The sequence below is a fragment of the Gymnodraco acuticeps genome, unplaced genomic scaffold (assembly GCF_902827175.1).
Source record: "Gymnodraco acuticeps unplaced genomic scaffold, fGymAcu1.1, whole genome shotgun sequence".
In the NCBI taxonomy this organism is placed as follows: Eukaryota; Metazoa; Chordata; class Actinopteri; order Perciformes; family Bathydraconidae; genus Gymnodraco; species Gymnodraco acuticeps.
Window position 1 is genome coordinate 82,888 of NW_022989957.1, and position 13,525 is coordinate 96,412.

Below are 13,525 nucleotides of genomic sequence, written 5' to 3' on the forward strand. Positions count from 1 at the left end.
AGGGGAGGTTTAAATATAGACGCTGTTGTTTAGAGGCATGCTAAATATCCAGACACACGGAAACTGGAAAAACAAATGTGTTTATAGAAACTGTTGATGTTACATGATGTCTCGGCAAGTTGATTTTCAGATGAAGATTAAATCAATTCAGAAGTTAAGAAAACACGTTATTACATGCTTTGCAAAATGTTCAGGGATCATTGATATTCAGTACAAGCTAAACAGTGGCTATTTCTTTTAGTAATTCACTGCTGGCTGGGAATACTGTCCTGCAGTGGCATTGTGCCAGAGCTTGTTCCGCTTCATTCTCCCTCCCCCATCCCTCTCTGTAAAAAACAGGCCCACTTGTCGCACGGTCAACTGTGGCTTTAATAGCAAAGAACCCCTTTGAGGGAAGGACTGAATGCAATTATTTTCACTTCATAAAAGCACAGTGAGAGCTTCCAGCACGTACACACACATGTAGGCTAACACACATGACTCATCTTTCATTCAGAGTCGCTGGCTCACTTTTAAACATTTCAAAGCATGGAAAATTAAAGAGTAGAGCAAATAAAACCCGTTTTTCGTTTAAAAAAGCTTTTCCTATGCTCCCTATAATTATCTAGCTAAAGGAGCAACATGGTCAACGCTGGTTGACTACTCATGCGTAATGGATGACCAGATTACCACTAGTGGAAATAAAGCTTCAAGTTTCCCAGACTTGACTGCGGGCTTTATTCCTCATACAACACATTACCTGTCTCTGTGTTTCCTAGCACTAAAGTCCTAACACAGTTATCAACAACAACAGTATTGGACTGCAATTACTACTCTGTGGTCCTTTGCATTATAGACATCATCATCGGGGCTCTGCGTCTATTATTTCAGATGATGCTACAGTCAGGGCTTGATTACTCTCCCAGGCCTTTCCCTGGAAGGAAAGAAAGGAGCAGCCAGTGTTCGTACACTTCACTTTCTACTGTAATAATCAACACGTTAATGGGCAATGGCAGGAATGATGTGCGGGCAATAGATCCGAGAACACAAAGGCTACTGTGTTAGTCATGGTTAGATCCCAAACGTGAGATTAAGTCTTTTTAACTCCATGAAAAGCATTAGCTATGCTCAGCTGCAGTCCATTAATCTGAGCCAACGCCATCTCTGCTTTTGCATTCATTCTGGCTGTAGTTTGATCAAATAAATACAGAGCTCAATATCCGCTCCTCACCTCTCCTGAAGCTGTCTGTGTGTTACAGCTGCTTGTTATCAGCAGCTGGAGCGTTAAGGGCTCGTTAATCATTGGGATCAGGTGTGTTGGAATCAAAGTCAGGAGGATCTATAATCTTAAAGTTTGAAGAGAAACTTGTAGAAGTCAGTAAAACAAGATGACGTAACCCAGGGTTCCAGGTTTTTAATTTATGCATTTGTCTTTATTCGCCTCTCTTCCCCATACAAGGACATATTTTCAGAATATGAATACTCAAATTCAACATCTCTGGTACGAATAAGTGTCTCTGTTACAATCAGTCACACATGAGTTGTGTCCAAAATACAGCTTTTCCGGTCATTTTTTACCCCCTATGTCATGGTTTACACATAAGTGAGTCCATTGGAAAATGCCTCATCATCAAATACAGTAGCACAGTATGAATGAGTGTGTGAATATGGATGAGTGTGTGAATATGAACGAGTGTGTGAATATGAATGAGTAACTGTTCGGACGTTTGAAACTAAAGGTGACGTTTTGGCTACTAAGGCAACACTTCAACATTAATGATTGATCCCAGTTCGCATACTGTTTTACAACACAATAAACTCCTAAGTCCTAGTTAAACCCAACTTTCAGCAAATATATGAGACATGCGTATAAAATGACTCATATGGTCCGGTCTCCCTATAGTCACAGCCTTTGGATACATGTTTTGCGACTGAAAGTATTCTATGTGCACTAAGGTTTCATTTAGAACAAACGAGTTTCTATCCATTACAGAAAATCACCTCCATTCACTTGAGGTATTTACATATTTCTGAGAGTTGTGAATGCATCTTTGAGTTGCTGTTAAAACAAATGGTCAAAGGACACACATTAGAAGATGAAATACTTTGAGGACATCACTATACAAGTAATGTGTTCCATTGTTTCCCTCCATCTTTTCGACAGTAAGTCAAGAATAATCAAGGTTAATACTTCCCTTGTCCCAAAACAATTTGTCATTTTGAAATATTATTACTCACTGATAGAATGTCAAGACCCATAACTGATACCACGTTGGGTCGCTCCAAATCAAACACATACAGCTGTGAAGAATTTTCTATTGTATTTGACCCGGGAGTTTCTCTGACGGTGTGCCATCTTCTCGTGTTAGAAGGTCCAAGGAGAAGGAAACTCTTCCTAGATTCTTTTTTGGGGAAATGTTTTGAAAGACAAAAGCCTGTGAGACTGGGCGTCACCAAGGCTTCCTGTTTTCCTGTACTAAAGCCTGACACTTTGGGTAGCTCGCTGCACTCATTTTGACTTTTAGAGTGAAGCAAAATGTTGGAAGAGTTTGATAAATGTAACAAGTACCAACATGTATAAGATGTGTACTCAGATAAGGTTTCATGCATATTTGGAAACAGTAGCTAATTTAAAATGTATGGAAGTATTCCTTTAGTATTCCTCATTTAAAATGAGAGTTAATTTCAAGTTAACCCACATTGTGCTTCTCTGATACGTCTGATCTTCAACAGCCCTAGGAATGAATTGCATCACAACACATTTAGGTATTTTTCAAATCTAGTAGCACAAAACCAATGTCCATGCAGTGAGGGTGCAGGAATCTCCTTTTGAAAACATCCTATCCACACATTACTGGTGACCAAATGGAGGTTCCTTTATAGAACGGTTCCTGTTCCAGCTTTGAAATGGTTAAGCATTGTGCAGCGTCCTCACTGAGGCTGCTAATCAGCCACTTGATGACCGATAAGAAGTAAATACTGCGTTTGCATTCCTGTGAATGGACTCAATCCTCCGCACAGTCAGCCAACCTGCTGGAAGCAAACACACATTTCTGTTATATGGGTAACTTAGAAATCAATACAAGGCTGGATTAATGACATAAAAAGTCTCTGTTGTTCATCATTATTCCTAAGTATAGGGTCAGTTCCTGATACAGAGCATAGTGTTTTAAATGCGCTTGGCTTGAGAGGCTGCGATTGGTACAGCCCAACGATTAGGGCACGGTTTCCTGTTCACTTCCATGCAATGTGAAGGAAGAAGCACATTTCATCTTTGTATCTTTGATTTATGTAGAAATTAGCAAAGGGAAGTCAAACTCTGAAACAACAGCAAAGACATGCCGCCATGTTGAAAACAGTGAACCCAAACCTAGCATCGTCCAATGGCTCATAATGTGCAGACTGTTTAGTTGTGCAAAGTGCTGGTATTGTAGACAGAAATCATGAAGAAAAACTCTTCGGGTTTGTCATTCATCAAATCATTTATTAAAACTTTTCCAGTGAAACATGCGTAGCAACACTGGCTGAAAACAGGACTAAACCTCCTTTCATTCCTGGGTATTTGGGAGAGTTGCATCAATGCATGAGGCCTCCCACACAGTTCCTCTCGCTCTTCATTCAGGCATTGTCTCGCTGCAGGGAATCTCACACCTCAGCAGTTCCAGCTGCACAGGGACAACGCTGGATTCTGTTTAGCGTTGCTGTCTGATCCCCTCCCTGTGGGTGAGGGGCTGCAGAGTCACTGTCAGACCCCCCGACCTCCCTGTGGGTGAGAGGCTGCAGAGTCCTGCTCACTGTCAGACCACCCGACCTCCCTGTGGACGGAGGAGGAGGGTGCCAGGAGGGTGCTTTATGGGCAAAACTCTGCCAACCTGCCAGGACAAGTCTTTGTAACTGAACAACAAGACACACTATGTCCTTGGTTGCACCATTTAAATGAATGACGTCATCTAAAAACTGAGATAAACAAGAGTTACTTTTAGTTGTAACCGTCTCCTCATTTGAGAAAAACAACTATGGTATCATTTTTTATAGATTTTCTTTACTTGCTTTTCAAGTTTTATTCTTGCTTTCTGTCATGCCTCCATTTTCCTTCTTTAAGAGCTGTAAGCAGTTTGCAGTTCAGGGAATCCACATAATTCTGCAAACCATGCTTGTTCACACGTAAGGAGTCCATAGCTATTTCACATTCAGGACTTTTATCCATCAGGGAAACATTATATATCAGAGGGTAGTACGACTGATGTCATCTTTCACTTTGGTGCTGTTGTTTTTGTTTAGCTTTTATTAACAGTGCATTTCCTGTCGCCAGAGAAAATGTTGATACTGGTAATTCAGCAAAATCCCAGATCATATTTAACTATTTAAAATTTCCTATCCAGATTTTAAAGTGGACCTATCATGCTATATTGGAAACATATATTGTAGGGCCATACCTATACAAAACATGTCTGTGAAGTGTTTTGCTTAAAATACCAAACAGATCCCCCATTGTAGCCATGCCTCATGCTGCTCAAACCCCTCTTTTGAAGCCCTGTGAGAGAAACGCGGATTTTGGGTCCTTAGCTTTAAAAAAAAGAAAAGAGGAGGCGGAGCTAATGCCTGATCAGAATTCTACGGAAGATAAAGTTAAATTCTGCTGTGATAAAACGCCATCCTGTTCTAAACCACATCAAGGATTATTTCTGAAACAGTATGGAGCTCAAATGCCTTTTCTCTTGCGGGTTTATCACAAGGTGAGTTCTTTTTTATTTCCTGCTTTTTAAAACACACGTGCTCTCCAGTACAGGTTAGCTCTGAGTGTTAGCGAGGCTTGCTAATGTAAACAAAGACGAGATTACGTCCAAAACACGTCAGGCATTGTTTCTGATAGCAACTTTCTGTGGGTCCGCTTCCGATTTGACGTCAGATCGGCAGCAAATCTGTATCCGCTCGTTGTAGGCTACACCCGTTTGTAAAATATTTGGGTACAGAGGAAAAGAGAGAGGGTTTTATTTTCTGATGCTGCGTGAGTTCCCCGACGCACCGGGGACACATATTTATGTAGGCCTATAAAAGACATCACAAAGTGCATTTTGCATGATAGGTCCCCTTTAAAGTAAAAACACAAGTAAGTACCGTGAACCAATATGAGTAGCCAAAAATGAATTAAAGGGCTTCAATCGCTCTTTGTTTTTTAAAAGACTTCTGGAAATATTTATTTTACAACATTAGATGAGTTAATGCAGAGTCACCAAAACAGCAGTGACGAAGTTACTCAGGATGTTATTCAACTCATGTCTAAATCCCAACATCCACTTCCTGTTAGGGTTTGCACCTAACAGGACATTTCCACTTTCAACACTGCTGGTACTTCCACTTCTTCTGAATTCACCAGTATTATAATAATGCTCTCGTCAGTGGTGGGGTGTCATATGGTATTTCATAACATAATATACACATTTGTGCAACTTGAAATCAACTTGAATATTTCCATTACTTATTAATCAGATTATTAATATTTTGTTTTATTAATTGATAAATAATTATGTATTTTTACCCAGACATAACATATTTGAAATCCTCCTTTGTAAGCTGCAACATTAGGCATGTATCACATGTAATATCACTTATATTTAAAGTATGATATATTTTGTTGAAATAGACCATTCTACATACATTAATAGTACTTGAATGCCGTTCACTCAACTGTTAGGGAATGTTAATGTGTCAAACATACTAAGAAATAACAAGGAGAATCCATGAGAGCGATCTGGTTGAAAGGAAAAGTGAAGTACTTCTTAAACTGCTGTGACTATGTACACTTTTTTTCGGATAAGGTTGCTACTGCCCAATTGTTTTTGCTTTTATTTTATATATTTCAATTTTATTTTTGGGGAAATTATGTCCCGTCTTGTCTTTGCCTCTGTTTTGTAATTTTTTTTATATAAGTTTGTGTAAGGTATGGCGTGTCTAAAAGAAAAAATAGTACTTGAATGCAAGATTTAAACCTAAAGTATTTCTACACTGTGATATAACTACTTTATCTACTTCACTGACATTTATTTAATAAGCAGGGAGTCATTAATCCAGCTGCAGTAATGAGTTTTATGTCGACGGCCCGTCTCGTGATAACAAGCTGTTCTATCAACACGCCATCCTGTCCTGCGATTTAAGTATAGCCAGTAATATTACCCATGAAATGCTACTAACAAATGACTGGAGAAAGCATTTCCCAGAGGGCGTGACATTATGTGTACAGTATGTTTCATGCTCAGATGAAAGGCTAGCACAGAGTTTGTTCTTTCAGCCAAGTGTTGGGAACATAATTCAGAAAACAATAGCTCAGGTTAACGAGAATCTCCTTTGGCACACAACACACACACGGAGTCGTGACTGTGTCGAATCCAGTAAGTATTCTGACATACTTTTACTTTACATAAGTATTTCCATGTTAGGCTACTTTATACTTCCACTCCATTACATTTCAGGGGGAGATATTGCACTTTTTACTTTCTGTTTTTATCATGTTCGCCTATAAAAAACACAGTGCCAGTATGATATGATCCAGTGCTGTAATACTTAACACAATACCCTTTTTAGTGTCTAAAACTGGCTAAACATTGACAAACTACAAGATAAATGCTCCTAAATACATTTGTAAGTGATAAAACTGAATGATATAATATTCTATAATGATACGAGACATTCTACATAGTGATACTTTAACTTTTGATACTCAAAGCACATTTGCTGATAATACTTTTGCTCTTTTACTTAAGCAACATTTTGAATGCAGGAATTGTACTTTCCACAAGGCTTTTTCAGACCGTAGTATTTCTATTTTTACTCAAATAAAGGAACTAAATACTTTCCCCACAACTGTTTAAAGCACATGTTGTCGTGTTTAATACTGCAGCACCAAAGTGTAAGTAGTGAATTTCCACTTCCACAGAGCGGGACAGTGCACGCTGCTGCAGCTTGCCCAGGAATGTGCAGGAGGTTGTTGATGCGTTGGTATGCAGGTTGCTGGGTGGGCAGAGGTGCTACTCACCTGTAGGGACACGACCGTTTGCACCTTGTTTCCAAAACCAAGCAGGACTGGGATCAGATAGGGAGAGAACCCGCAGACTGCTGTTCCTGCAGAGGGATAATGGGATTATGGACGAGGCATGTACGGGAATTCAGATGAGTGTCCCGAGGAGGAGAGGACACGGAGTTCAGACAAACACAAAAGCTTGTTTCAGAAGCAAAGCCAGTGAAGCAGAAAGGACTGATAACGGATGATGAAACAGTTTATACATAATATAAAAAGGAGTACACATGGCAGACACCTTGTAATACGAATAATTCCAGTTTGTTTGAATTGATGTCTTATTTTCAAAGTTGTATTAAGGGACCTAAGATTTTCATCGACTACACTGTAGCTATGTATGACAATAAAAGCCTTGAATCTTGAATCATCTCTCGACGTGTCAATAAACACAATCAATCAGATTATCACATACAGTAGATTATTCATTCCACTGTCTACTTTATCATTTTGTCTTTTTTTGTAGAGTTCTGGTTTTATTCTATTCCTATTTTAGTATAGCTTTTATTTTACTTTCTCTGTTTATCTGTAGTACTGCTGCTGTCCAAGGAAACTGTAAACAGACCTGTCGAAATCTGTTCCATATGAAATTCCTTGCAAAATATAAATAAAAATGGATTTAAAAATAAACCTGTGCTGCTGCAATAACAGAATAACCCAATTTTATCTTGATGTGACTGGCAACATTCAGAAGATTCAGGAATGATGAATTTGCAGTAATACTGTACGTGTTGCGGGGGAAAAGTGGTGATGAAAGATTTCTTCAAAACAAAACCTAAGAAAGGATTTCTTGGACATACTGTATGTGTGTTTTTCTTTGGTCAAGGAGCCTAAAAATTGATTGCATAACTTTGCATAACGGTCAATCCACCCCCTAATTTAAGGACAGTCATCAGGGTGGTGACTATCCCATCATTAATGTCCCTAACACCTGACCCTACTTGCTCAACATACTGGGAACTGGCTGCAACCCACACAACATTAATCACTCATTATTGTGACATCTCAGCACAAATAGCTCACTTCTTGGTGTTTGGATCAAACGGTAAACTTGTTTCTTTTCAGTTTTAAGAGCACAGAAGTTCCAGAGTTTAGTCTGCCCCCATAACAATGCAGAAATCAGAGTCACTGTGTATCTGCAGACACACCTGTATTATGATGTCTGTCTGGCTATTCAGGCACGGATACAGACAGAGATAGCGCCTGTAAACGGGAACAGAGTCATATTTCCCTTTGAATCTGTTATCTTTATTGACCGTTAACATTGTGAACACTGTGCGTTGCTGTGAAACCACTTCTGCTTGGGCCCACTGTAAAACTCATGAAGCAGCGGATGTGACTAAGGAGTTCTTTGGAAATGAATTCATAACTAGATGTAAAGAAAGTTAAAAACACAAAAATAAACTGTAATTTTTAGACATAGATTACACAATGGGATGAGTCTAATTGATGTGGTTCTGGTATTTTGTCTATTTTCTGATAGCATGACAGTGACTCACCATCTGTATAGTTGTCCTAAGAGTTATCTCTTATATTCCCCTGTTTTCTTGGATCAAAATCAGTTGCTGATGGGCCTTTAAATCTCATAGACATGTCAAATATCATATCAGCAGTTCAAATACATATATGACCAGGGCTGCACATAACTGGTGCGCAGGTGCGCATGCGCACCTCCGCCAAAAAAAGAGCACCGGGTCATTTGAAACAACGCGCAAGGGAGAAGAGAAAAGAGAAAATAGAGGAGAGAGGAGAGAGGAGAGATGAGAGAGAGAGAAGAGAGAGAGAGAGAAAGATATTTGCGAGTTGCATACATGTATGAACCATGATATGAACTCAGGGTCGGCCCGTAGCGCTGGCTAGATGTTCGCCTAGGGCGCCAGATCTGTGGAGGCGCAGCGCTGGCAGTTCTGGGAGGGAAAAAAACATTTTGACCGTTGGGGCTCATCCTAATTTTTGGCCTTGATGTAACAATATTCATAATTAAGTAAATGTAACACCCTTTTCACCCCGGTTACACGTTTCATTTGCCCTGTACGATGGGCGCTGTAAGTGATGAAAATGGGGGATGTTGGCTTATCTGGCGCCCGCAGCTCACAGCCAAAATGCGAGTGAGCGAGGGAGGGTGTACCGGTACCAGCGCTGTTGTTATTAGAATCTGGTGCCGTGCTAGCTGCTCTAACGGATATAAGAAGAAGATGTTTCTACAATAATGTGGAGGGAGAGTCCTCTCCATTCAGACTGATAACTACAGCTCAGTGAGGTAAAGTAAGTTCAAACGGTTTGGTCGCAATTTATGTAAACACATATTTCCAAGGCACTCCTTTATAATTATTGGGATAAACAGGTTTGAAATCATTCCAATGTATACTATAGGACAGTAACCAAAAATATCCTTTAAAACTGGAGAGATAAAAAAAAAATGCATAAATAAATGTTAAGGTAAAATAAGATATGAATGAACAACACAAATAAAATAAGTTACATTCATTTGTTATTGGCTATGGTAGGTTATTGGTTATGTTCACATACTTATTTGATTACATCCACTTGTCTAAGATGACAACAGAGACTTTCGACCCAAAACCAGCTGTTGACTTGTGGATGCAAGCATCTAATCGCAGACTCAACCAGAGAGAAAGAAGTAGGCCTACATCATCAGCTACCATGTCTGACAGAGAGGAAGACAGTGAGGAGAACAGTCAGGAGGGTAGTGATGACAGCTTGTAGGATTACTGCTCGTGCTAATGTTGTCTTGTGTTCACCTCTGCATGTGTGTTCTGTGTTCACCTCTGCATGTGTGTTCAGTGCCGTGTGTCTGGCAAATAAAGTCAAGACCCCCTCAAAAGTTACGGTTTATTTCATTTTAAGGATGAGCACCAAGCAACATCTCCAGGTGCTGCTTTGAGAACCAGGGCAAAAAAGTTATGTGCACCCCTGTATATGACATAGGGCCTCTTTATTCCCCACTTCTAAGCGTGTATGCAGCAATGGACTACCGGCACTATGAAGTCCCACATATCTGTAAAAGTAATTAAAGTACACACAGGAGCTCCAGATGGGAAAGTTTCATGTAAGACTGGTTCACTCCTTGTGGTTCCTTTATGCGCCCAGACAGTGACGTACAGTAGCAGACTGTAGGATGTTTGGCTTCCAGTAAAATGCTTCGGACAGCATTTCCACTGAACCGCTTATATTCTACCAAAATAACTTTATTTACTGTCAAATCTGTGACGAAGATGTCATGATAACATTTGAGAAGATGGCACATTTCTATTGAACGGCGTTCTCCTGAACTAATGACAAGATGTTTGTTGACCTGAGAGCTGAACTCACTGAATAGTAGTGTGTATATCTCACGTGTCCCATGTAAAGGCCTGCGTTACAGCCAACACTGACACATTCATCACTGTCTATGGAGGCAAAACTCAGCCACACCGGTCCATGGAGACAATTTAAAGTAATGTCATATGGGATATCGCAATCTTATATGAAATTATGGTTTAAGTATCAATTTTGTACATACAGCCGAAATTCACATGTTGTCAGAGACAGAGAGAGTTAGTATGAACTAGCGCACAACACTAAATAAGTAGCCCAGAGGCTCCAGTGTAATGTAAACATGATGTTGATAATAACTACTCCCTAGTGGCTAAGTGGCTGCTTACAATATAAATTGCTTCCTCACCCACATGTCTTGTGTAAATAAAAGACAAATTGGAATAGGTAGCAAAAGAGAACAAGAGCAACTGCCTCTCGTTTGTGTGAAATTGTCCCAATTAGCGGTTGTATCCTTGAGTTATGTAAAAAACAAAACATTTGAGTGTCACAGTGCCCTTGACCTTTATCCTTGAATCTAATTTCCAAATTCCCTCCTGACATTCCTGAGATATAATTCCCCTGAGAATAGGACGGACAACCGAGAAAATACAGCCTCCAGTCCATTATAATCTCAAAGTTACTTTTATCAGTGTGTTAAAATGCGATCAATCCTTTAAAGTCAGAACTCCCACTCTCTGCTGCCTCGACCTAATCATCTGGGATAGCAAAAATGCTGTCTTAAGTTTATATAAAGTTCTGTTTGTTATCTGAAGCTCCTCGAGGACTGCAGAGATCTCAGTCCAGCTGAGAGTCCCTCTGAAACTCTGAATCACCGGCCACCCTGTCGAAAAGTCAGCTGGCTCCAAATATACAGCAGTACAAATAATAAAATAATGTGTCATGAACATGAATGATCTCCTCCCAACCTCTCCTCTGGGTAAAGATGGGAGTTACTGTACGAACTGTAAAGTCCTTTTCATATGTACACATTTCTAATCCCTAAATCAAGCGTTGTGATTGGACTTTAACTTTGTTACTTATTCATAATCCTAATTTCTTCATGGATGCATTTCTGAGCCACCTGTCAATCAAGCTACCATCAGATGACATTGTGACATTAAGCATGGAGAAACTGTGCACTAAAAAGGAAGTGTTAATACACTTTGGAAACCAAGCCATAGTTCAAAAATAACTTTGTGGGCAGTGGAACATTTCTTCACTGACGTGCTTACCTCATTTCTTGCGGAAGCTGATTTCTTGTATGCATTTGAAAAGATACTATAAAACATAAAAAGTGAAAAGACCACACAGCTTGGAAAAAAATATTACCCATTCTATTTATTTTGCGAGTCCTAAAAATGGCTTCAAATATTCTAGTCGACGCTATTTTGTTTTTGCACCGATTTCACCTGGCTTTTAATTAAGGAGTATATTTGTATTATTTCCTCCCCTGCCGGTGGGAACATTTTCTCTAGCCGTCCAAACAAGGATTTGGCAACAACAGTGTTGAGTTACACAACAGAACTCCTTCATTCCTCATGTTTATTAGCATTCAGCGACTCTGATCCACAGAGTCACCAAAGTAATGTCAGCAGGACACTAAGAGCCTCGCAGCACAAACCACCTCCCTCAGAGAGCAACACATAGCATGTCCTGTAATCTGGCATAGTTGACAATTTTGGCTGTGTTGTTCCAGATGTTGGATTAATAACGGAGACAATTGAGCGCTGAGAGACCTTATCAGGGTTGTTCGGAGGCAATTTGAATAGTTCTGAGGCTGTCTGGAGAGCAGCCAGATGTGGTCCAGACATTTAGATCTCAACCGTTCACATGCTTTCATGTCCAAACATATGAGTGCTTCACTGAAAATATTCAGTCTGGGGCCTGAACCAGAAGAACACTCGAGTCCGGCCTCAGTCTCAACTCTCGCTAATTGTTTTCTCTTCCTCGACTTGACTTCACGTGCGTATTGACCAAGTTCAGTAGGTTTCTTTGTGTTGGCCTAACCCTGTTCTAACAAGAAGTAAGCAAAGCACCAAGGATGCCAAGTCAAGGCAGGTTTCCAAAACAAGTATTTATTTGACTGGTAACTTGTAACGGAATATATAAAGTAACCCTTCCAACCCTCAGATCAAGATACCCAATACCACCACAACATACACAGTCATTTGATCACTGTGAGATTAATGAATGATTTTCATTGTCTGACTCAAATAAAGCAGAACCTGAGACATTTGATATTTCCTCGATGGTGGAACAATAGGTGAATAGACAGCTCGGAAAAGCTGCAACATGTCCCTTGCAACGCAAAAGTGGTAAAACCAGTTGATAGCATGCGATACTCATCTTTCTCAGCTTGTGAAAAGTGACAGGGTGGAACAAGTTCAATAATTCACTGATGTTTGAGCAGCGCTGTTATTTCTAGAGGTGCAGTCACTAACAGGCATGTGCATAATAGGCTTGGAAGTTCACTACAGTTTGCATGCACACTTGTACTTTTTTACTTTGCTCACTTTCACCACTGGAACTTTCCTGTTACAAGTATCACATTTAGTGCATGACTAACGTTTGACTGTATATAATGGCTGACTATGGTAAATGTTTAGTGGAGTTTGCTATAGGGTGTGAACATTCTCACATACCTGCAATGCTGTAGCATGGCAAGGTGAAAAAAACGGTTTAGACACAGGTCTTGCTTTTAAAAGAGGCCCTATTCTGCTTTTTGGGGTTTTCCCTTTCCTGTAATGTCTTTTAAAGGTTTATGTGCATGTACATGATTTGCTAAAATCCCACTAACCAATTCATAAAGTATTGGATATTTGGTGATCTACTTCAACATCCAAGCTCTGTGATCCTTCTTAATTATCCACTCTATCTCATAATGTTATTTCAGAGCAGATGTTATTTGTATCAGGTGCAGGGAAACATGAAGCAGTACAATGCAGTCAGTCTGGCCTGCTGACAATCCTGCTGCATTCTTTGGAAACTTAGTGACTGGCACCAAGCAACATAAACTAAAGACCCTCATCAGCAACTCGCAGCTGCCAGGAGCGCTGGAAGCAGAAAAGCTGCTTTAATCGGAGCTTTAGACGGACTTCCCAGAAGACGTTCGGCTTATTTTACATGAGCCAGACTGACTCAGACCTACACAAATTC